General features: G+C 37.7%; 1 protein-coding gene across 1 annotated transcript in view; it reads right to left on the minus strand.

Moving 5' to 3' along the window:
* LOC126187331 (C-1-tetrahydrofolate synthase, cytoplasmic) overlaps positions 1-25917 on the minus strand; it is a 167606-nt gene extending 141689 nt beyond the window's left edge. Inside the window, exon 1 of the mRNA XM_049928352.1 lies at positions 25770-25917. The gene's annotated coding sequence lies outside the window, so the exon portion shown is untranslated. The remainder of the gene's footprint in view (positions 1-25769) is intronic.
* Positions 25918-26295: the final 378 nt, after the last annotated feature.

The following is a 26295-nucleotide window of genomic DNA, read 5'->3' on the forward strand; positions in this document are numbered from 1 at the left end:
CATTAGCAGCTTCTTTAGGCCTCCACGGGGAAGCTGCGGACCGAACTTACAACACCCTGAAGTAACATTAGACGACAAGTTAAGACAAGCTCTCATATCTTTAACAACTCATGCCAACCTAAGAAAAAAGGCGCATGACAAACACATTAGCAAAGTCTTATCGTATCGTATAAATGAACGAGTGCTATTAAAGACCCACTTCAAACCATCTTCGATTCATCATAAGAATCGCAAGTGGCAGCACTTGTATGAAGGACCATATATTATCTTAAGAAAGCCACACATTGGTTGCTATCTATTAGCTGACCCTGTATCTGGACGAATAAAAGGATTGTTTCATCACGCAGACTTGAAGAAATACCGAGTCAACCATTGAAAATATCTGTTAAGTTAAGCTGCTAAAAGAAAATATACACACACACTATAAGTTGTCATACTATGTGTGGAGTACCAACGTATGTAAGAGTAATGCACAGGACTAACACCCTGTCGACCTGCCACAACAAGATAAGTAATTTATATGAGCACCTTAAGTAAAACACATTTATTGTAGGAGAGCAAGATTTGCCTTAGATGTAAGTTAGTTTTAAGTTAATTGAGCCATGAACGGCCACAGCCGAAAGAGCTGACATATATTATAGTAGGGACGTGCTAAGTGCCACCTGCTACCACTAGTTATAAGTATAGCAAAGCTCTCTCCTCTTGAATGAAATAAATTAAAATGATCGTTCAGACCAGAATGATTGCTCGTAGGTAAAAAAAAAAATAAAAATAAAAAAATATTATCAAGGTCGCTTACTCTAATGAGGTAAATGTTATGTTATGCATAAAGAGTGTGTGACAACAAATTTTATGAGGCCACCTATGAAACGCAGCAGGCAAAAAGCAGCAGCTTAGCATATAAGAATCAAGTAAGTCAATAACGATCCAGGTAGCAGGAAAGAAGTGCGCAACTCAATTATTTTATTATAATACGGAGAAAACCGTATACGCTCATAACAATTTTACGGCACAGTGCAGCTGAAATACAAAGATCATTTATAAATAAATTAGTTTAGTACTAGAAATATCTATTTCAGGTCCTCGAGATACGACGATTTTTTTTTTTAGAAAACAATTTTACGATACATGGAACAGGAGATAGTTAACAGACACAGTTCACTGCTAATGCATGGTTTAAGTAATTTTAGATATGCATAGAAAATTGTTTAGAGAGCTGGATCAGACGACACTGAAACTACTGTATCGATTTAATTATACTATTTGTCATGAAAAACTAAGGTGATAATAATTTATGTTAAGCTCATCATATCATACGTCATTAACACTGTGTCTTCAAATCTCTTCACTCCATAAAAGTCTTTTGTGTTTTCCTCTAACCAGTGCCCTTACCATCCTACTTAATCCAGTAGAGAAGTAAATTTTACGAGCTGGTTGCATGATTGATACATACAGGCTATACGAATGGATAGTCGTGACACATTGGTTGTCGACGGGCTATGCTTATTCTCCGCAAATTGCGAGTTCAATTAAGATTTGTTATGTGCAATTGCACGACAGGGAACACCAAGCTTCCCAATTTCCCAACGGTAGTTTGAACACGAACTGTTCATCACGTAAACGAAGCCACATTGACTATGTCTTCTAACTAACGACGTAATAGAGAGAAAATAAAAGAGCTGAACTTGAGAAAAGAGTAACTATTGTAAAAAGAAAAGAATAACAAGATTTCGAACAAAGTGTAAACCTAAAGTGCCTTGGAAGCACAAACTACGAACAAGAGACACGCTTTTCGTCAGGCCTTGTAGTCACAGAGACTAAATATTTCTTTGTAAATAATTTTTAGACATGATATGTATACTAAATGTTAACTGTACTTTGTAGTAATAATGCAGTCAGTAATAAATGGACACGTATGTGCTGCTGCGTGTGAACCGACTATAGACAAGTAATTAATGGACACGTATAAAAGTGGTGCGTGTGAACCTTAACATGACGACCAAATAAATGTTAACACGAATTAATAATAACGTGTGAACTGAAAAGGTGATAACTCCAAGGACACGCGTGAAATACCGCGTGTGAAGTAATGTTATAAGTACTTGTACCACGAAACCACGATGTAGAAAGCCGAAGAGTGAAAGTGAATAAGTGTTGTACTTACCACAAACGGTACTGTGCGCCTTTCCACGGACACATTCTTCGAAACAGCTGCGGGAGTCACCGCATCTGGCTGCTTCCGTAATCCAGAGTCGATGAAAAACTGTGTAAAAACTCACACCACGGCTAGTAGACACCTAACGCTCTGCTTCTCGCAGAATACTGCTGCTAGCGTTGTGGAACTGTCAAGTTATTATCACGTGATTGTGACCAACGGACGTAACACTGTGTACGCTGAGCGCTGAACAATCAATTTCTCTTTGCACAACGAGCGCGGATGCCAAATGTGTTTGAAATGCATTCAAAATAAAATATGATAAAGCAATGAATTAAGCACTCATGTACCTTGTGAAATTATAAAGACACTAATCGGAAGAGTCTTAAGCTCGATTTTCACAATTGCTACCGAATTCACTGACCAGGCCGAGTAATGATGAAAACGTGTCGAACCAAATAAAACCAGGAAAATAGATAAATATGAGAACTAAGCATTCCTAAGAGAATGAGACCTTATGTACATAAACAATTGTTATCCTCACCTAACCCAATTTTCTTTTAGACTAAGTTATTAGTAAGTAAGCACATTCTAATACAGATTTTTTTTCTGTATTTTTCATGTACGAAAACATAAATGGAAGCACGGACAAGTGTCAAGTGAAATAGAGACCGCCACCATACGGCTCAACATGTTGCAGAACCAGTCTTCCAGTTCCTGGCCCACGACGTATTTCCAACGCAACATCACACCCCGACAACTACTCCAACTTCCACAGTGAAAGTGATGTCCTACTTTTCCTCCACTGTGAAAGTGTAATCAATTTCCCCACTCAAGTGCAGTGCTATCATTTATACCCGAAGTTCTACCACTCCCAGTGCAACTCATACCTACCAAAGTGTAGTGAAACATTTTTTTTGCAGGTCATGAAAGCCACAAATAAGTAAAGTGGTACGTATTTAGTGCAAGAAATCTTCGACGAAACAACGACAAAAATATTCCTGTAATACGTCATAGTAAAACAAGAATGTCAATTATTTGTAACATATTTTTTCCACGAGTGCACACAGCACCCAGACTTCCTGCGAAGACAAGTAATTTATTTCTTTGTTATTTTTTAATATTTATTATGCCATGTATAATGTATCTAAGTATGTGTATCTTTATCTTAATTTCATTATCTTTTACCGAGAAATGAACAACTGTTATCCTTGTACAATACATTAGAAAGAGCACAGTTCAATTGTCATGTAGTTACCCTATGGAAAAATTACTATCAATTTCAGCCGTACGAATATACTTACCTGATACTCTGTATGTTAACCACTTTGCTTGATGTAATGTGTAAAATCTATTGTAAAGAATTTTTGCAAGTAATACTAACTTGTTTCACGAAAGCAATAATATCACGACTACGCGTGAGTCGCGATGATCCTGACGGAGTCACCGCTCCTCACGCGGGAAGCAATGTGATATTATTGGATTTCAGACATTTTGCATATGAGAAAAGGACAGCCATCGAGCTGTAGTTTGTAATGATACTAAGCATGACAACATGAGAGTAAAAAAAACGAAATCTGTTTATAACGTTCGCCTACACCAAGATGCGCGGCCAGCGTGTAAAAGGTACTTTTAAATACTATGACTCGCTGGGCGCAGATATTTAAAATCATTGCCGCAGCGCTTGATAGCAAGAAGCTGCGAAACAGAAGAAAGAACAATTTATCATTTGTTAGGAAAATTCTAGAGTCTTTATAGTGAGTTGTACTTCTGGTCGCCGATATGTTAACATGTACTTCATTACCTTTGATGTTTGGTTGCCGACTTGTTAAGACGTGTTGTGTAGCACCGCTACAAGTTTAGTGTGAAAAACCACGTTATCATCAAGAAAGAAAATGCTTTTGTAAACCTAGTGACGATAAAAAAAAAATACTTACGCGCACGCCAGGACATTTAATTTTTACAAAATATCACACATACAAAAGCAGCGATTGTTGGACTGCTCCATGTATGAGAAAAACATAAAAATGTAAGTTTTGTATTCATTGTAAATTTGTTAATGTTTATAGTTTAACGCCTTTGTTCTTTAACAATATATTGATGCTTCACTGTACAGAAAATCTATGCTTATTCTTTTCTTTAAATTAACCACAAATAATGTTTATGTTTAAATGAACTTTGTTACAGGTTCGCTCTTTATCGCGGTGTCTCAATTGTATTTGGGAGACCATTAACGTGTTCAATTTCCGATCTGACAACTTTTTTTACAAAATTTCACTGTTTTGCATTCATTTCCAAGTTTTTTTTATTATTCAAATAGGTCCCTTAGGTAATTTTATTGAAGAGTCTGATTGCGTGAAAGCAATCCGGGTTAAGAGGCCATTTGAGAAACTATTTTCACGCAATCAATCCGTACGTCTCCTAAACAGAATCGAGAACCGACGCATCGTCGATCATTCATTAATTTTTCTCTCTTTCCAAGTCGTACCAAGAAACGGCCAAGGAGAACTGCCGTGAGTACGCAATCTAGTGTTAAAAGGTTGCATTCTTTATCTTGTCGGCAAACATTGCCATGAATTATCATCATCAATGTTATATTTGGTTAAATGTGAAAAGCCAAAAAACCTTTTAACGCTAGACCTTCCATCAGTTGTTCCAATGTGACACATGTACCTTTGTGAAATTATCATTTCTGAGAATGCATGCTGTTACAGTGTGATTACCTGTAAACGCCACTTTAATGCAATAAATGCTCAAAATGATGTCCGTCAACCTCAATGCATTTGGCAATACGTGTAACGACATTCCTCTCAACAGCGAGTAGTTTGCCTTCTGCAATGTTCGCATATGCATTGACAATGCACTGACGCATGTTGTCAGGCGTTGTTGGTGGATCACGATAGCAAATATCCTTCAACTTTCCCCACAGAAAGAAATCCTGGGACGTCAGATCCGGTGAACGTGCAGGCCATGGTATGGTGCTTGACGACCAATCCACATGTCATGAAATATGCTATTCAATACCGCTTCAATCACACGCAAGCTATGTGCTGAACATCCATCATGTTGGAAGTACATCGCCATTTTGTCACGCAGTGAAACATCTTCTAGTAACATCATTAGAACATCACATAGGAAATCAGCATACATTGCAATATTTAGATTGCCATCGATAAAATGGGGGCCAATTATCTTTCCTCCCATAAGGCCGCACCATACATTAACCCGCCAAGGTCGCTGATTTTCCACTTGTCGCAGCCATCGTGGATTTTCCGTTGCCCAGTAGTGCATATTACGCCGGTTTACGTTAACGCTGTTGGTGAATGTCGCCTCGTCGCTAAATAGAACGCGTTCAAAAAATCTGTCATCGTCCTGTAATTTCTCTTGTGCCCAGTGGGAGAACTGTACACGACGTTCAAAGTCGTCGCCATGCAATTCTTGGTGCATAGAAATATGGTACAGGTGCAATCGATGTTGATGTAGCATTCTCAACACCGACGCTTCTGAGATTTCCGATTCTCGCGCAATTTGTCTGCTACTGATGTGCGGATTAGCCGCGACAGCAGCTAAAACACCTACTTGGGCATCATCATTTGTTGCAGTTTGTGGTTGACGTTTCACATGTGGCTGAACACTTCCTGTTTCCTTAAATAACGTAACTATCAGGCGAACGGTCTGGACACTTGGATGACGTCGTCCAGGATACTGAGCAGCATACATAGCATACGCCCGTTGGGCATTTTGATCACAATAGCCAAACATCAACACGGTATCGACCTTTTCCGCAATTGGTAAATGGTCCATTTTAACACGGGTAATGTATCACGAAGCAACAAATACCGTCCGCACTGGCGGAATGTTACGTGATACCACTAACTTATACGTTTGTGACTATTACAGTGCCATCCATCACAAAGCGAAAAAGTGGTCCAACTAAAACATTCATATTTCTTTACGTAGTCCACGAATATGTAATGAAAAAACGGGGGTTCCTATTTAAAAAAACAACGCAGTTGATATCCGTTTGACCTATGGCAGCGCCATCTAGCGGGCCAACCATAGCGCCATCTGGTTTCCCCCTTCAAGCTGGATGAGTTTCGATCTTTGTAGTTTTTTCGTTTGATGCTTATTTCGTCAGATATTTGGCCCAGTCACTATCAATGGACCACCCTGTAGTTATGTTACACATTGTTACATAATGTTTATTTACTTTTAATTTAGTACATAATGCCTTACAACACGCACATTACATGTATTCAGTTGAAAAAGACGTACTATGTCCTTTAAAAACGGCTTTAACACTTGTCGTACAGATGTTGCACAGTTCACAGAACAGGTTCGAATATCCCGCCATAAACTTCGCACTTTTGCGCTCTAGCGATAACACGTTGTGTTGCTTGTTCAGTTGCCTGTGACTGGTTCCTAATCAATTCAGCAGCGTCCATGACGCGACGAAGCAGTTCATCTCGCGTATTTACCTTCACTTTGTGCACTTCTGATATCATACAACCCCATAAACAGAAATTTAAAGGTGTAAGGTCAGGTGATCTTGCACGCCAGTCAATAGCACCGCCACGGCCAATCCAGTGAAGAGGGTAGGTGCAGTTGAGATGGACCCTCACATACAGGGTGTTACAAAAAGGTACGGCCAAACTTTCACGAAGCATTCCTCACACACAAAGAAAGAAAATATGTTATGTGGACATGTGTCCAGAAACGCTTACTTTCCATGTTAGAGCTAATTTTATTACTTCTCTTCAAATCACATTAATCATGGAATGGAAACACACAGCAATAGAACATACCAGCGTGACTTCAAACACTTTGTTACAGAAAATGTTCAAAATGTCCTCCGTTAGCGAGGATACATGCATCCACCCTCCGTTGCATGGAATCCCTGATGCGCTGATGCAGCCCTGGAGAATGGCGTATTGTATCACAGCCATCCACAATACAAGCTCGAAGAGTCTCTACATTTGGTACTGGGGTTGCGTAGACAAGAGCTTTCAAATGCCCCTATAAATGAAAGTCAAGAGGGTTGAGGTCAGGAGAGCGTGGAGGCCATGATGAACACTGACCTGTTGATGCTACGTACTGATGTGCTTGATGCTAGTACTGTAGAGCAATGAGTCGCATGTCAACACAAGCACCAAAGTCAACATTACCTTCCTTCAATTGGGCCAACTGGCGGTGAATCAAGGAAGTCCAGTACATACTGACGAAACTAAAATGAGCTCTAACATGGAAATTAAGCGTTTCCGGACATATGTCCACATAACATCTTTTCTTTATTTGTGTGTGAGGAATGTTTCCTGAAAGTTTGGCAGTACCTTTTTGTAACACCCTGTATAAGGTAACATGTGGAGGGGCACCATCATGTTGAAAGTACATTCCAGTTCGCTTGGCTAAAGGAATGTCTTCCAATAGTTCCACAAATGAATTTTCCAAAAAATGCATGTACCTCTATCCCCTCAATCGCTGATTGATAATAAATGGACCTATCAAAAGGTTACCTATCATGCTGCATCATACATTTATGGCTTGGAAATTGCTATCCACTGAAGCGTGTATATTTTTCTGTGACCGTCGATGATTATTGCATGTGTTGTTTATTCCATGTCGTGAAAACTGGGCTTCTTCAGTGAATAGTATGTGTGGAAGCAAATGACTATTCTCAATTACCCAGTGACAGAACTGAAGTCATTGCACATTGTCGCCAACGTGGAGATTTTGGACATGCTGTATGTGAATTGGATACAGGTTTTCCACAGTTAATGTTTCCCATACACATGTCTGCGGGACATTCATATGCAGGGACATTCTTTGTATGCTCGTACTGGGACTTGGTTCAATACTCATGATAATTTCTGTCTGTTTTTGCCAAGTTTGTTGACGTGCACGCTCGGACGAAAAATGCCTACTTGGATGAGAGCCTGTTGCATGCAAAGTGGTAAACACCCTGCGATCATGTAATCGTCGAGTCGGAAAGCGCCTGTCGTATTCTTCTCCTGCAGCGGTAGCACTACCATTGCATAACCCATAAACATACACCATATCTGCGTATTCCCCATTACTGTAGGCGTAGCATTGTTAGCAGCACTTGTACGAACTCAATTAACACCATACACTTCACAGCTAACCGATACGTCGCCGGTAACTACACAATGGGTCTTACATGGCACAACTGCGCAAACAACGGGTGATTGTATTACGTACTACTCAAGTCACATGACCATAATACATGGTAGGTTGAAGAGCGTAAATATGCCATGCACCCATGCATTGTTTGCAAGAAAATCACGTTATGGTCCAGTTAAATTGCATATGCATCTTCATGTAACATTTTTGTTCAGAATTACTTATGTTATCACTGTGTAAAATATTGACCTTTCCTCATCAAACACCCTGTATATATATATTTTACAGTTACTACTTCATATCTAAAAATTCATCTATTGAATAGGAGGAGTTGTCTTTCTAAAATTCTTCTAATTTGCCTTTAAATGTTGGTTGGCTATCTGTCAGACTTTTAATGCTATTTGGAAAATGACCAAACATTTTTGTAACAGCATAATTCAGCCCTGTACCAAAATGAGATTTAATCCAGAATAGTGAAGATCATCCTTTCTTATAGTGTTGTAGCTATGTATTTCGCTGTTACTCTTGAATTGGGTGGATTATTAATAACAAATTTCATAAGTGAATATATGTATTGTGAAGGTACTGTGACTATCCCGAGTTTCTTAAATAAATGTCTGCAAGGTGATATTGGGTGGACTCCAGCCGTTATTCTGATTACACACTTTTGGGCAATGTATACTTTCTCTCTTAATGACGAATTGCCCAAAAATACGATGCCGTATGAAAACAGTGAATGAAAATGTTAATTTACTGGTGTGTTTATCACCAAAATTTGGCATAACCCTAATAGCATAAGTAGCTGAACCTAACCATTTCAGTAGATCATCGATGTGTTTCTTCCATTTCAATTTCTCATCAATGCACACAACCAGAAATTTCGAATATTTTGCCTTAGCAACAGACTTCTGTACATAGTCTATATTTATCAATAGTGTTATGCAATTTACTATACAGGATTGTTTAAACTGTGTTTTCTCAAAATTCAGTGAGAGTTCATTTGCAGAGAACCATTTCATTTCCTCTGCTGATTCTTGTTTGTTGGGTGCAATTACTGTACTTGTATCATTAGCAAAAATAACTAACTTTGCATCTTCATGAATATAGAGTGGCAAGTCATTAATCTATATTAAGAACAATAAGGGACCCAAGACTGAACCCTGTGGGACAGCATTCTTAATGCCTCCACAGTTAGAAGACTGCTGATTTTTGCACACTACCTGTACTATTAATTTCAACCTTCTGCACTCTTCCAATTAAATATGAATTAAACCATTTGTGCACTGTCCCACTCATACCACAGTACTTGAGCTTATCTTCCAGTTTTTAGTGATTTTATTGACATTCTTTTTCAGCCTTTTCGGTTGTACATGAAACATGACTTGACAACTTTTTTTAGAGACAAATAAAATATCTTATTTGAAAGAGATGTGCATAAAATGTGTGTTTATAAAAATAAAGTACATTCAAAGTGTATGTACTACTCATAATTACTTATTGAAATAGGAATTTTGGCATTAAATGCCAATTTTTGGTTGGTTTTAGAAGTTTAATATCTGGTGCTGCACTGTAAATTCATTAATAATAAATGAACAAACAATTTTTAATACATTTTTATTAGAGCGTTTTTTGGGGGGGTGGGGAGGGTATAAGTTTTGCAATGATTTTAAACTGGTTTCTCTATAAGCTAGAGTCTCGAAACTTTCAACATAGCTCAGAACTGGATGATACTGTAATATTTTTCGCTTTCGGGTCTGGTGTGTGGCTGAGGGTACTTTATTTTTTGGTCTGTCTGTCTGTCTGTCTCTGTCTGTTTGATACAAATTTTGCAATTGATTTTAAACTAACTTCCCATTAAGCTATAGACTTGCCACTTCCAGCTTAGCTCAGAACAGAATGACAATGCAATATTAACTCGCTTTCTTGTCTGATGTGTGACAGAGAGTAAGTACTTGGTGTAACATTGCTATTTCCCTGTTTTCGCGTTACAGTCGCGAATGTTTCGCACTTAAGAATGATTGCTGCTGAGCTTCCCTGTCAGCTCAATTCTCTCTAGCTTTTAAATTCGCGGTCTCCTCAGGTGAGATGTCTATGAGGAAGCAATATAGTAGCTGACTGATTTGAAGAGAAACTGAAATAAACCTGAAGTTTATCACATTTCCTGCTGTACTCTCATCAAAGTATTTGAAATCAACTGAAAAATTTCACATAGAAGATTAAAAATCAGATAATAACTATTTAAATAGGAAAACTTTTTAATACAGCACTGTTTTAATATGGACTAATAAATATTAAATAATCTCTGATAGCGCCATACAGATTTCCAACGCCTTATAGGTAGTCCTGAAAATTTGTGTTTGTAAATTTTTAATAGCTATGACACCACCTGTAAAACTGAAAACTTAGGGCATATGTATGTAGCTAGTGACATAGTTTTCTGTACAAAATATTGACCTTCCACACTAATAAATGGCTGAATATTCAAATGATTTTGGATTTGTGGACGTCATCACGCATTGCCTATAAAATGAAATGAAAAATGTCACTTAAACAAGGCGATGTTCTTTTGTTCTTTATATATCCTGAAGGGAACCATTGAGCTCACCTTTGCACCCCTGACTGGGGCTGCAGTACATTCAGATTTACCTGGATTGGCCCTAGCTTTGGGGGCATACAGAGGCATGCTGGAGGGATTCCTATACAACTGGCGAGGGTAAACTTGGATCTTTTTTCGTCCCTGTGGAAATTCGACTGACTGGAAATAAATTGTAATAAACCTTAGTTAAAATTCATTAAAGGAGGTCTAACTGTAGATAGTTTCTCCATTTTAGTCTATTAAAAACGTAGCAGCAAGCATGCTTAGCTGCCTTGCTATGCACATACAGTATGTTCCAAAATCTCATGTCCTTGTTCTCCATGGAACATCATGGTCATCAGCCAGCTTATTGTCTACAGTCAGTCTAAGACTGGGTAAGTAATCCGATTTGACTCATATGTCCAGTTCACGAAGTTTTTGTCTGGGGTTGGCAATTTAAGTGGTGGCAGAGCTATCCCAATGATGTGTCAGGTTAATTAGCTATGTGCTTATGGCATCTAGAACAATTTAGTCCACAACCGTATTGTTTGATAGAGTTGTTGGGTGTCCTCCTAAGGGATATCAGGGCAATTTATGTCCAGGTGGAGCGTTAGATCATCAGATCATAAAGCTTCAAATGTTCTCAGTTGCAGAGGAATCCAACGATCTTGCTGGCCAAGATAGGATTTGGCAGATGGGAATTAACCTACTGAAATGTAAGCCCCGGATGGCTCTCATGAAGGGCAACAAAACGGGTTGTACAATATCGTCAACGCACTTCTGTGCTGTAAGGTTGCCACAGATGACAATCAAAGGGGTCCTGCTATGAAATGAAATGGCACACCAGTCCATTACTCCTTGGTTGTCAGGCTCTGTGGCAGGCGACACTCGGGTTGGTATTCCATTGCTATCTGGGGCGTCTGCAGACACGTTTCGGTCTCGAAACTCATTGATTGGATTAGAACTGTCTTCAGCGATAAGTCCCGCTTCGAACTGAGCTCGGATGACCAGCAAAGACGTGTCTGGAGATTCCCTGGACAGCAGTGGAATACCAACCCGACTGTCGTTCGCCACATCACCTGATAATCTGGAGGGATGATCTGGGGTGCAATTTCTTTTCGTAGCAGGGCACCTTTGGTTGTCATCTGTGGCACCCTTACAGCACAGAAGTATATTGAGAATATACTACACCCCGTTTTGATGCCCTTCATGGCAAGCCATCCTGGGCTTACATTTCAACAAGATAATGCTCATCTGCACATGGCGAGAGTTTCTACTGCTTGTCTTAGTGCTTGCTAAACCTCACCCTGGCCAACTAGGTCGCCATATCTCCCCACAAATGAGAACATTAGGAATATTAAGAGCAGGGACTTCTAACCAGCTCGGGATTTTGGCAATCTAATATGCCAATTGGACAGAATTCAGGACGATATTCGTCAGGAGGACACACAATAAATCTGTCAATCAATGCCAAGGCGAATAATTGCTTATATAGAACCCAGAGGTGGACCGATGCATTGCTGTCTTGCTCGATTCGTGAAGCTCTTTCTGTTGAATAAATCATCCAGTTTTTCTCAAATTCTAATTATTTCTTTGCCTGTACATGTAAATCACATCTATCATCCTTTGTGGCACGTTGTTTTTTTTTTATTTTTTCTTAGGGTGTATTTTCATACATTCCAGTGCCGATATAACCAAGACAATGAAAAACAAATCATTTTGTGGTATGATTAACACATTTATTAACTTATAAGAAATTTGTATCACTCTTCTTCCCAGCATTACTGATTTCAGAGCAATACAAATTTGGTAGTACCTTGAACTACCTGTGTTATAGGCACTGTAATTGTGTTCTGAAGCATTTTGTTATCACCTTGCATTAAATACTGATGTCCTACAAATTCGAATTCAACTTGATCTGTTTGCCTGCAAATGACTGTGTTGTTGTACATGATATCACCAATACATGTATAATTATACAACTGCTTTGCAAGTGTAAATATTATTATATAAATATTATCTTATACTTGTCACATAATTAATATTGTTGCGCAAATTAAATAAACTGCAAAGGAATTTATATGTCCAAAGCCAGAACTTGGTTTGTTCACAGTCACATTATAACAAAAAGATCATCTGTTATAATATCTATAAAATCATTTTTCTTATAGAACACTTTTTCTTTCTTTCAACAATGTCTCTATCACCATTTTAAACTTATTTTTGTGTCATTCCCTTGTTTTTGCCAACATCTAAAAAATTGTTTTTGAATTTATTTAATCGAGTCCAAAAAAATGGCTCTGAGCACTATGGGACTTAACTTCTGAGATCATCAGTCCCCTAGAACTTAGAACTAGTTAAACCTAACTAACCTAAGGACATCACACACATCCATGCCCGAGGCAGGATTCGAACTTGCGACCGTAACGGTCGCGCGGTTCCAGACTAGCGCCTAGAACTGCTCGGCCAACCCCGGTCGGCTAATCGGGTCCAAGGAATGTCCTGTAAGTTCTTGTTTCTGCTTCCATATGAATTCGCATCTGATCTAATTTTGTACATGTGGATATTCTGTTTGGCATACATAAGTATTTTCAATATGTATAGGCTGAGCAGTAAAAGTATGTTGTGCTCAACAAAGTATTATCTGCAGAAAGTTGTGTTGGTTAAGCTAATAATACATCTGATTCTGTATTCTATAGTGTAAATCTATATCAAAACAGGCGTAGTATGCTATAAGTAGGAGCTTTTAATTCACACAATGATTAAATTTTTTAGGAGATATAAGGCTATTGCCACCTTACTGCAGAGTGTTTCTAAGTGGGCATTATAGCATAATTTACTACTGAGGTAGATGCCTAACAGTTATACAGAGTGCTTGAATTCATTTTCTAAGAGAAAAGAGGATGTGTTCAGTTTTGTGGTTATTTAGTGCAACCTATTTTGCTGGAAAAACAGAACTTCATTTTCCATTATAGAATTGTTCATTTGTTCCAAAACATTAATATGATGAAGTGAAGTGTTGAAAGTTCTACCAATGCATCTCATGAATTTATCTGATAAAATTTTACACAATTCATACTCTTAGATAATTAATAAGATAGGTCCCAGCACAAATCCTTGTGAGACTTCATATTTTTCTCTAGGGTTAGCTCTTTTTCAGTTAGCAATAACCATTTGGTTTCCATTTGTTAAATACTATGCCAGTAGTGATAGTTCTGTTTTAGTTATTCCAGATCTTTAAAAATTCTTAATTGAAATGCTGTGGAATATAGTGTCAAAGGCCTTGGTTAGATCTAGTAGAGTGGTTTAAGCGTGCTAACTGTTTTCAAAATGGAATAGTACTGATAATACAACTTCTTCAACTGCCTTAATTGTTGACAGCCAACTTCAGAACCCAAATTCTACCTTGTTAAGTAGGGAGGTACACTAAAAAAATAATTAAGTTGGTCTTTCACTAAAGTGGCAATATTTTTGATATGATTGTTGTTGTTGCTATAGGTCTGTAATTTTGGGGCAAATACCTGTCACATGTCATATGTGTGAGCAAGACAAATTATTTCAAGTACTATAGAGATGGTTCCTCTGTAAAAATTATTTTGATGAGGTAAAACAATGGAATACATGCAGCATCTATAATTTCTTTGTGATGGAGTTAGAGAAACCATATTTCTTCAATTCTGGAGTTTCTCAGTGATTGGACTACATCCAGTACATCTACACATACACTCAGCAAACGGCACACGGAGCATGGCGGAGGGTACCTTGTACCACTACTAGTCATTTCCTTTCCTATTCCACTCGCAAATAAAGCGAGGGAAAGACGACTGTCTAAAGGCTCCATAGGAGCCCTAATTTCTTGCTCCTTAGGCGAAATGTTGTAAGGATGTAGAGGCTTATCTCACTAGGGGTAAGATAGATACTGCCTACAGGAAAATTAAAGAGACCTTTGGAGAAAGGAGAACCACTTGCATGAATATCAAGAGCTTTGATGGAAACCCAGTTCTAAGCAAAGAAGGGAAAGCAGAAAGGCGAAAGGAGTATATAGAGGGTCTGTACAAGGGTGATGCACTTGAGGACAATATTATGGAAATGGAAGAGGATGTAGATGAAGATGAAATGGGAGATATGATACTGCGTGAAGACTTTGACAGAGCACTGAAAGATCTGAGTCGAAACAAGGCCCCTGGAGTAGACAACATTCCATTAGAACTACTGACAGCCTTGGGAGAGCCAGTCCTGACAAAACTCTACCATCTGGTGAGCAAGATGTATGAGACAGGCGAAATACCCTCAGACTTCAAGAAGAATATAATAATTCCAATCCCAAAGAAAGCAGGTTTTGACAGATGTGAAAATTACCGAACTATCAGTTTAATAAGTCACAGCTGCAAAATACTAACACGAATTCTTTACAGACGAATGGAAAAACTAGTAGAAGCTGACCTTAGGGAAGATCAGTTTGGATTTCGTAGAAATGTTGGAACACGTGAGGCAATACTGACCCTACGACTTATCTTAGAAGCTAGATTAAGGAAGGGTAAACCTACGTTTCTAGCATTTGTAGACTTAGAGAAAGCTTTTGACAATGTTGGCTGGAATACTCTCTTTCAAATTCTGAAGGTGGCAGGGGTAAAATACAGGGAGCGAAAGGCTATTTACAATTTGTACAGAAACCAGATGGCAGTTATAAGAGTCGAGGGACATGAAAGGGAAGCAGTAGTTGGGAAGGGAGTGAGGCAGGGTTGTAGTCTCTCCCCGATGTTATTCAATCTGTATATTGAGCAAGCAGTAAAGGAAACAAAAGAAAAATTCGGGGTAGGTATTAAAATCCATGGAGAAGAAATAAAATCTTTGAGGTTAGCCGATGACATTGTAATTCTGTCAGAGACAGAAAAATACTTGGAAGAGCAGTTGAAAGGAATGGACAGTGTCTTGAAAGGAGGGTATAAGACGAACATCAACAAAAGGAAAACGAGGATAATTGAATGTAGTCGAATTAAGTCAGGTGATGCTGAGGGAATTAGATTAGGAAATGAGACACTTAAACTAGTAAAGGAGTTTTGCTATTTGGGGAGCAAAATAACTGATGATGGTCGAAGTAGAGAGGATATAAAATGTAGACTGGCAATGGCAAGGGAAGCTTTTCTGAAGAAGAAAAATTTGTTAACATCGAGTATAGATTTAAATGTCAGGAAGTCGTTTCTGAAAATATTTGTATGGAGTGTAGCCATGTATGGAAGTGAAACGTGGACGATAAATAGTATAGACAAGAAGAGAACAGAAGCTTTCGAAACATGGTGCTACAGAAGAATGCTGAAGATTAGATGAGTAGATCACATAACTAATGAGGTGGTATTGAATGGAATTGGGGAGAAGAGGAGCTTGTGGCACAACTTGACTAGAAGAAGGGATCAATTAGTAGGACATGTTCTGCGACATCGAGGGATCACCAATTTAGTATTGGAGGGCAGTGTGGAGGGTGAAAATCGTAGAGGGCGAACAAGAGATGAATACACTAAGCAGATTCAGAAGGATGTAGGTTGCAGTAGGTACTGGGAGTTGAAGAAGCTTGCACAGGATAAAGTAGTTTGGAGAGCTGCATCAAACCAGTCTCAGGACTGAAGACCACAACAACAACAACAACAACAACTCTAGAATTTGTATCTCTAGAGTTCTATATGCTGTCTCCTTTACAGATGGGCTGCACTTTCCCAAAATTTTCCCAATAAAATGAAGTCGAGCATTCGACATCTCTACGTAAACCTGATGTGCTCTTTGTTTTTATATCACTCTGCATTGTTACTATTAGATATTTAATTGAAGTGACTCTGTCAAGCTGCATCCTACCAATGTTTTATTCGAATGTTACTGGACTTTTTTCCTAGTCATCTTCATTACAGCAAGTTGCCATTCATCACACCAACTAGAAGTTTTGCCTAAGTCATTTTTTATTTCTTAAATTCACTCAATGATGGCACATTCCCATACACTACAGCATCATCATCCGATAATTGCTGCTCACACTGTACATCATGTCATTTATGTATACAGATAATAAAAGCACTCCTGTCACACTTCCCTGGGGCACTCTTGTCTCTGATAAATACCCGCCATCAAAGACTATGTACTGTTTTCTATCACCTAAAAATGTGTGGGAACCTAAACTGCATGCTCAGACATTGGAGCACCACGTCAAATGCTTTCCAGAACTCTAGGAATATAGAATCTGTTTGTTGGTCTCCATTTTTGTTTTGTAGGATATCATTTGAGAAAAGGGCAGCCTGTGTTTTGCACAAGCGATGGTTTCTGAATCAATGCTGATTTGCTGACAGAAGCTTTTCTGTCTCAAGAAAATGTAATTATATTCGAGTTCAGAATGTGTTAAAGACTTCTGCAGCAAACCAATGTTAAGGATATTGGTCTATAATTATGTGGATCAGTTCTTTTATCTTTCTTGTATACATGACCCACCTGTGCCTTTTTCCATTCACTTGGAACTTTTCATTAGGTGAGAGTTTACGATAAATGCAGGCTAAGCAGTGGGCCAATGCCATGGAGTACTCTCTCTAAAACGGAATTGGGATTCCATCTTGATCTGGTGACTGTTTATTTTCATCTGTTTCAGTTGCTTTTTTACGCCATGAATGCCAATTTCTATGTCGTCCACACGAAAGTCCGTACGACAGTCAAACGACAGTTTGTTTGTATGAGCTCCCTGCATGCATTACTTTTTAAAAGCGGGATTTGAAACCCCAGCTTTCCTTTTGCTGTCTTCTGTTGCCACCCCAGACTAATCGAAAAGTGACTGAATAGAAGTCTTTGACCCACTAAGTCCTTTTACATACAACAAGAACTTTCTAAGGTATATGTCAAAATCTTTCGATAATGTAAGACGGTGGATGTTGTATGTGTCAAGCATCAGTCTTCTAACATTTGCACAAATTTCTGATAACTTTGGCCTGTCGCATTTGCATGCTGTTTTTTGAATGGAGAGTGTAACATTTTCTGTTTCCTCAACATTTTTACGAATTTGATCATTAAACCATGGAAGGTCCTTTTCAGCTTATATCCGTTCACTTGGCAGATATTTCTTTAGCTCACTTGGCACATATGTCTTCAGAACGTGATTAAGAGTGAACTTAAACTTTGCCCATAATCCCTCTATCTCTATCATATTGGAGCTAAATTATGTTCATCATCTGAGTTGTATGCTAACAACTGCTACAAACCTAGGATAGATTGCTCTTTACTCAAATTTTGGCATGTCTACATTCACCCCTGCTTCTTGTGAACTAGGAAGTCTGTCCACATTATCATCTACATAAATAAGAAAGGTCTCCACACAGTATCCAATAACAGTTATCTCATTTTAAGGATTGGACTTCCTTGTTGTAGGTCATAAAAATCGTCACTTCTCTGTGGATTATTTTTAGTCTCTTTGAAACACACGCAGTAGGCTTATTTGATTCACTTGCAGCTGATTTCAATCACCTGATAGCACTTCACCACAGGATAAAGGCAATGATTCAATAATTACAGTTATTAATTTTTTTCTGTAATTACTGAATTTCTTGAGGCTACTGCTTGAGGTTCCACTTATTTTATTATTGCTGATTTTGCTATAGATACTATTGACCATATTGCAGCTGTTTAAACTGTTTTGTCTGATTGAACTCCCAGTTTACTGTTAGTTGGCAAGAAAGGTGTTTATCCAAAATTTGATGGTATTGGTTTTTGCCTGTGAACGTTAAGCACATTCATTAGATTCATACAGTGTTTCATTTTTCCAATTTTTGCCATGTGAGGTCCATGTCTTGCAAAATTCTGTCACTCCAGTAATGTGCTTACATCAAGAACTTTGAGGTGATTGCTAATGAGGTTCTCTGCTTCAAGCACCTTGTTATTTAACATATCTCGTGATTTTCATTTCAAATATCACACATCAGCATGATATTATGTGCAGTATTAGTCACGTGTGTATTGATTTTTCAGTTATTTTGTTTAGTGGTCTAGTCAATCCAATATTTATTTCATTAACCTTTCGTCTCAGCTAATATAATGACATGGTTATTTTACTAAATTGAGTGATTTGCTCTTTACATTAGCTGTAACATCTTTCTACATGGCATTTGGGTTAATAAATGTTGTACACTGGATGCTAAGATTTAATCAGTATATTTACTCATATTCTATCATGACTCTATGATAGTAATAATATTTTATTCACTGTAGTGATTCTTATTTTGTTGTTGCTGTGGTCTTCAGTCCAGAGACTGGTTTGATACAGCTCTCCATACTACTCTATCAAGTGCAACCTTCTTCATCTCCATGTACCTACTGCAACCAACATCCTTCTAAATTTGTGTAGTGTATTCATCTCTTGGTCCCTCTCTACGATTTTAACCCTCCACGCTGCCCTCCAATACTAAAGTGGTGATCTCTTAATGCATCAGAACGTGTCCTACCAACAGATTCCTTCTTTCAGTCTAGTTGTGCCACAAATTCCTCTTCTCCCTAATTCTATTCAGAACCTTCGATCTACCCATATAATCTTCAGTATTCTTCTGTAGCACCACATTTTAAAAGCTTCTATTCTCTTCTTGTCTAAATTAGTTATCATCGATGTTTCACTTCCATACATGGCTACACTCCATACAAATACTTTCAGAAAAGATTTTCTGACACTTAAATCTATACTTTATGTTAACAAATCTCTCTTCTTCAGAAAAGCTTTGCCGGTATACAATTTGTATCCTCCCTACTTCGACAATCATCGTTTATTTTGCTTCCCAAATTTCGTTTAATTTAAGTTGGCTCCTGGCTGTATGAGGTTAGTCTTGACTTTCATTCATTGAATCATTGACATTTCTTCTGAAGCAGTACTTACAAATGTGCATTGCAATACTATGAAAGCAAGCAGTAAATAAAACTGCATATCTTAATGATAATTGCTGGAAAATACAAATATAAAAAATCCTGACGCTCGATAGGTGTGGAATCACGTTCTTTGTCATAATCAGTTTCGTAGGAACTGGTTTATCCTCCACTTTTGATATACAGCACAGGCAGCTAACTAACATATGCATGAGATGGTTCTACAAAAGTAGAAGTGCCATAAAGGTGTTAGGATAGCATCAAAGTTTTGTGTTGCTGGCTCATTGTATCTACTAATTGCGTTGTACAAACACTGACAAGTAAGTGCCACATTTGAAGGTGATTGTCTCTGTAATGCACATTCATGAACGTGACAAAGGCGCCATCTGCTGCTGTCTCGACGCAGCACTCCTGTCGATATTGGCATTGCACTGTTTTCGATAAGGTGTCAGTTATGATTATTCACACTGGCATTAGTGTTGTCATTCAGGCTATGGTATTAGAACAGAGTGAAGAATCCAATATGAAGTCATGAAGGCACAAATGTTGGATTTAAAAGTGGAATTTACACACACATAACACAGTGGCATCAAACAAAGTAATGGACATAGCACTTGTAAACAAAGAACCATATGTAATACACATTTGGATAATGAAAGTTATTTTCAAGTATTTTTAGAGCTGTGATTTGAATTCTATTAAAAAATCCGATACTCGCATTAAAGACACAGTCCTGGCTAAGTAAAACTGGAAGTGACACTTCAATATTTGACATCTGGTGATATTTCCAATATTTAGGCCTATACGACATTCTCAAAAGTACATTTTCAAAGTTTTTGTGTGATATGTTGTACTCTATTTACGATTTTCTAATGCCCGATTTAAAAGCTAATATTTTCACTCTTACACCACACATCAGGTAAGTACAACGAAATATTACATTTATTCTATACCGAATTTTGGAGCTCTGTTTCTTGCAAGTGCACTAAAAGACACTGTACTATAGTTGATTTCCTTTATTAAAAGCTACATTAAATCTGGAATAATACTGCCACCAGAAACCCCATTACTTCCTTACTCAAATCCACTGGGCAAGTATTTACAGAGCATTGAAAATTTGAGTATTGGAATCTGGTTATCTGAACACACTACCAGTATTGCATTAATTTTCATCATTTTTAGAACAAAATGAGCTGTAGTGAAACCACAGATCACCTTTACCCTATTACATAATACCTGCTTATACACATACAAATTTTTTCATGCATCATATAATAGAAATAGTATATAATTTCATCCCTAAATTAACCATAATGAGTAACAACTGCAGTGGCAAAACTTTTGTACACAAACATTGCACATCCTACCATTGCAGCATAATAAACCATACTCAAGAGAACACATTTTGGAGATATCTTTAATTCAGTGTATCATTGAAATTACATATTTTCGTAACACACAAGTATAAATATGAAAACCACCAATTATGGCATGTTAGCTTCAAATGTAGCTGCCCTTCTGGCGCTAATTGGTGATGGGAGAAGTCAAAGCGTTTTTAACCTTTGTGGTATGGCTAAAAGTGACGTCACTGGACTGGCACCACTGATATTTTGGTGTTTCCACAAGAGGCCAAGTGGCGTCATTTTTGTTGCATGAGGAAATCTAGCTTTATGTTACTGCAGATACTGCTGGTTTAGTAGAATTCTGCATTCGCGCACTAACGATGTGTTCTGGAGTAGTGAATGTTGTAGCTTGGCATGGTGGTCAGGGAGTTGAGTTCTGGATGGACTGCGTGTATGAGCAAGCTTAGTTCAGATTGCTCACTGCCATGCTTTCTCTATAATTATTCGTGGTGCATTCTGACCATCATAAAGCCTTAGTGTGAAATTATAAGTGTTGTCTGGTAGCATTCAGTGCACTGATAAAGCTGTGTGTACTTAAAGTGTTTGAAATGAACAATAATTTTGATAATAAACCAACTGTTCATGATTTTCTAATAGCCATTCTCAGCAGAAACTGGCAATGTCTAAGTAAAGTTACCAGAAAAATAAAATATATCATTAGCTTCTTGCAGTGGGGAGAGGTAGCAGCATCATTTAATACATCATGGAATCAGGTCGTATTATACATTGACTCAAGGCTTCAGCATATGGAGTTTTTCTACTTGATATGAGGCTCACCATTAACATTGCACCGCTGAAATTGATTTCAGTTCTGCCAATCGAAGGGTGAAATGTGTTTTTTTGTTACAAAATCCATACCTCTCAGTGCAACTACTTCAAACTGTATTTACAGTGAGAAAATCGCCACTGACAAGCATGGATCCAAAGGAAGGGATCATGAGGTCCATGACCCCACCAAAACATACTAGTATAAGCATTCATAGTTTAATGTTTATCAAGTTATAAATTTGATAACAGCTTTTGGAGTATAAAGTAACTTAAAAACGAAGTGTCAAAACTGACAAGGAACTGTAGAATTTACAAGCTAAGTTTAACACAGGGTGCTTGTGTGCGGCTGTAAGGGCCTGCTCAGATGGATGGGCCTGTGACCTGGCTGCCTGTAGAGAACATTACATCCAGGTGAAGATGGATGTGCACAAGCTGTCGCTACAAACTATCAACAATGAATGCAACATAGTTCATGAGTGCACACGTACAATCGACGAAGTTAACTAAGGCAAGATCGATAAACTGCCTTTCTGAAAGTAGATGGGAATAAGGAAACTGCATCCACCCCACCCTCCACCACCAATTTATATACTTGCAGATTCTTAGTGTGCAGACCTGCGTTCACAGTCAAAATGTGAAGTTAAATACTGATAATTAGGAATGTACACTTTCCTTTTACACTGCATGAATTTTGCCACTTATAAGTGATGAGCAAGTGTTGCCATTATAGTTCTTAATTAAATTTGAGACACATGCCCTCCCTAAATATTTGTGGGGTATGCAGTTCAAAGTCTATATTTTTCTGATTTGCAATTTCTTGGATATTATGCTAAAGTGATGTATTATTCACTGATAGGAAAATTTATTATTATTACAGAAAACATCTATATATGTCATGGTCGTTAAACTATTTACTTTCAATATATTAAAACATTTAAATACAGTGTTGTAATCGTTATTAAAATTTTACAAATTTGTGACTGGTTATTTTGGGGGGGAGAGGAGACAGAGACCGAAACAAACTATGATCCGCCCCTCCCCCCCTTAGAACTAAGCTCTGGATCTACACCTGGCCCCTGAACTGTTTGATTACAGTGGGAACAACATTTAGTGTACAGAGGGAAAAATAGATTCCATGACTGAATTTCAGTGCAAGAATTATTTCGGTAAATTACATAGTTCAATATTGACAAATAGGAAGATGATGTTTATAGTAGATTCTCAAGATCAGTGAAGGTTGAAAAATTATGGGTCAGAATTGAGGAAAAGTGAATAAGTGTCTGAAGGCCTGAAAGAGTTCATAGGCAAAGTCAGGTATACATTTTATGAGAAAAATGCCACTGATTTTATATGTTGATTTAAAAAACAATTGATTTACTAAGTAACATACTGTGATCAGATGACGCCTATGTATTGGAAAAATTGTGATACACTGTATATGAAAAATGATCAAATGCTTTACAGTAGGAAGATATTTCCCCATCAATCGAGAATACTGAAAAACTCTACTATCTGACTTATGAACAAAAAAAAAATTACTGCTGCTTAATCTTTTTCGTCCATAAGGCTTGAAATAAAGAGCAGAAAACACACAAATATCGATATAATTCAGTACTTTTGTTTTTGTTTCTGTTCAAAATTCTCACGATATGCAATAAGAAGTTATTAAAAATTATCTTAATTTGTAATGCAAAATAATGGTATAGAACTTAGAAATAATTTCTTTTTCAATCTCCATATACGTTTAGATGAACAGACACTGCAGTAAGTTATGAAACTAGAGGAAAATGAAACCTAGTTTATCATCATTAAGGTACACCAGCACTAATTATGACATTTTCAAGTGTCCGTAATACATTGTGACAGTACCAAAGAAGAAATGACTGACAACACGTTGAAACGGAGGGATGCATTATTATTGAAAGTCATAATTTATAATTGCCTTCCAGAACAATAAAGAATCACTCAACAATTGCTATACAAAGTCATAGATGAGTTTGGTACTAATTACTCTGACTTGTTTAAAATGATTTAAGTCTATGACTATATCACGAAGAGTGTTGTGAGTGCTTGTTCTAAGTGGTTGTGCAAAGAAAACTAGATTAAGGTTTAAAGTCATATCAATGACAAAGTTATTAAATCAGTGTGCAACTTCTTGTTGCATTATCACTGGGAAGGAAAAGGGCTATGCCCAGAGGGACCAACATGCTATTTACTCTAAATTAACAAAATCCACTGGAAAACTGAATGACTGGATTTCCTAGTGTGAGTTCAGTGTTTCAACCACTCTGTAATCTCACATGGCAGTTTCATCTGTTGTTTGAGAGAATCGTAATATGGAGGGGGTAGAAACTAGGTACATTGCAAGGGGTTGGTTGTGTACATCGATGAAAACTACAATTGGAAAAATAGTATAACATATTTGCTAGAAGTATCAATTCCATTACTTTCCCACTTGAGAATGATTGTCAACTTCGATGGCACAACAATCCATCATCTTGCATACTTTGTATGTCTTGATTCATTGATATTCTACGAGACACTCAGAATATAATAATATGGATAGGTAAACTTATCTCATGTAACTATGTGATTAACAATATGATGAGGTTAACATGTGTACTCCTGTTTCTAGTAAATATCTGTTTCAGCATTTGAGAACATAGTGCATATATTTCATGATGAAATGTATTAGCAACAATCCATTCAGGTTTGAAAGAAATAATGATATTTGGAGGTAATGGAATGATATGTTTCACCTGCTAGTCATGTAGTGAATCTAAATTTCACACAGAACGAAACGAATTGTGCAGCTAAAAATCTCTTTGACATGCTAGCAACACAAATATAATGTTAAAGAGACAACAGGGGCTTTCTTGAAAGGGAATTAAAATCGTTTTTGTTTAACAACTTCTCCTAGGTAGATGTGTCAATTACATACCTGTAAGTAGCCAGCACGTATCTGTATAAGGGCATTTTTAAATAAATACTTGCATTTGTTGTTCATGTGGCACATTCCACAACATAACGTTTACTGTGAATATGGTGTATAGAATACACAAGTAGCCAACCACTCCTTACTAAATGCACTGATGGTACAGCCCAGGCTGACTAATTGCTAGTTTTTCAACAGTGTCTATACTCTTCCCAAATCCTAAGACATTGTTGAGTTCTTTGTGCATTACACACATCTAGAGATCAGGAACTGTACTTGGCTATTACTCGTTTTATAAATTATAGAGCGCAACAAACAGTGGTCCTTTTTTTTTTTTGCAAGTTTTATTACGCAAATCGAGATTTTATCTAGTGCCTAGCCGTTATCAGTGCACTATTTTTGAACAACAGTGAACTAACATGCATCGAGATTAAAAAATAGTGCATTGATAATGGCTAGGTAGTAGCCGAAATCTTGATTTGCGTAATAAAACCTACAGGAAAAACAAGGACGACTGATTGCTGCGCTCTGTAATTTATAAATTATGTTAACGGCCGTGGAGTGCACCCACTTTCCTAATGGAAGGTAACCTGATATTACTCATTTTGTAATCGGCCTTTTTCTGTTAATGAAAATTAAGTCGAAATGGTTTCTTCTGAGATGCGCAAATGCATCAACGAGTATTAGCGACTCTTACGACGGAAACATTTTCTATATTTCCATTCTTCCAACATTTTGGTGGCTATAGAGAATACCGAATTTTGTTCCAGTGTATCAAATGCAGTTAATGAAAAAGAATAAATTAATGCACTTGCTACTCGGAACCCGATTCCGAAGCGCTATCAAAGGCGTGAACGAAGCATAGATTATATGATGTAGTGTACAGTGCACGCAGTGAATGCAAACAGGGACGGTTATTACCTTAAAAAGCGAGCGACTGTCTCCGTAGGGGTACACACACTGTTTAAATTGTAGGATACAGACTGAGGTAGCAAAGCTACACACTCTGTTTCAATTGTAGGATACAGACTGTGGTAGCAAAGCTATCTTATCACAGCACGTCAAACGGATATGTTGTTCAGTCTGTAATCCATAGATAACCCCGGCAATGAACTTAATAAAACACCCACTTTGGAGGCACGAAAACAAAAAAGGAATCCCCTCGCTCATAATTCATGACGTAACAGTCTTACTATCAGCAATAGCAAGTGCCACGCTACTGTGAGAAGAAAAGTAACCGTAGCAGCAAGTGCAACAAAAATGTTTAACGACTAATTTAAAAACTAGTATCTTTCACAATTACAGTAACATACAAATCATCTGCGATATTTGAATGCCCGGCTTAACTGTAAGACACATATACCCAGTACGAACGTGTCGTTTCAGTGGCCCAGGTACCCAAAACTGGTGTTGAGGCAGGACTCCGCGCTAATTCTAGCGCATATCA

Source organism: Schistocerca cancellata, chromosome 5 (assembly GCF_023864275.1).
Source record: "Schistocerca cancellata isolate TAMUIC-IGC-003103 chromosome 5, iqSchCanc2.1, whole genome shotgun sequence".
NCBI classification, from domain to species: domain Eukaryota; kingdom Metazoa; phylum Arthropoda; class Insecta; order Orthoptera; family Acrididae; genus Schistocerca; species Schistocerca cancellata.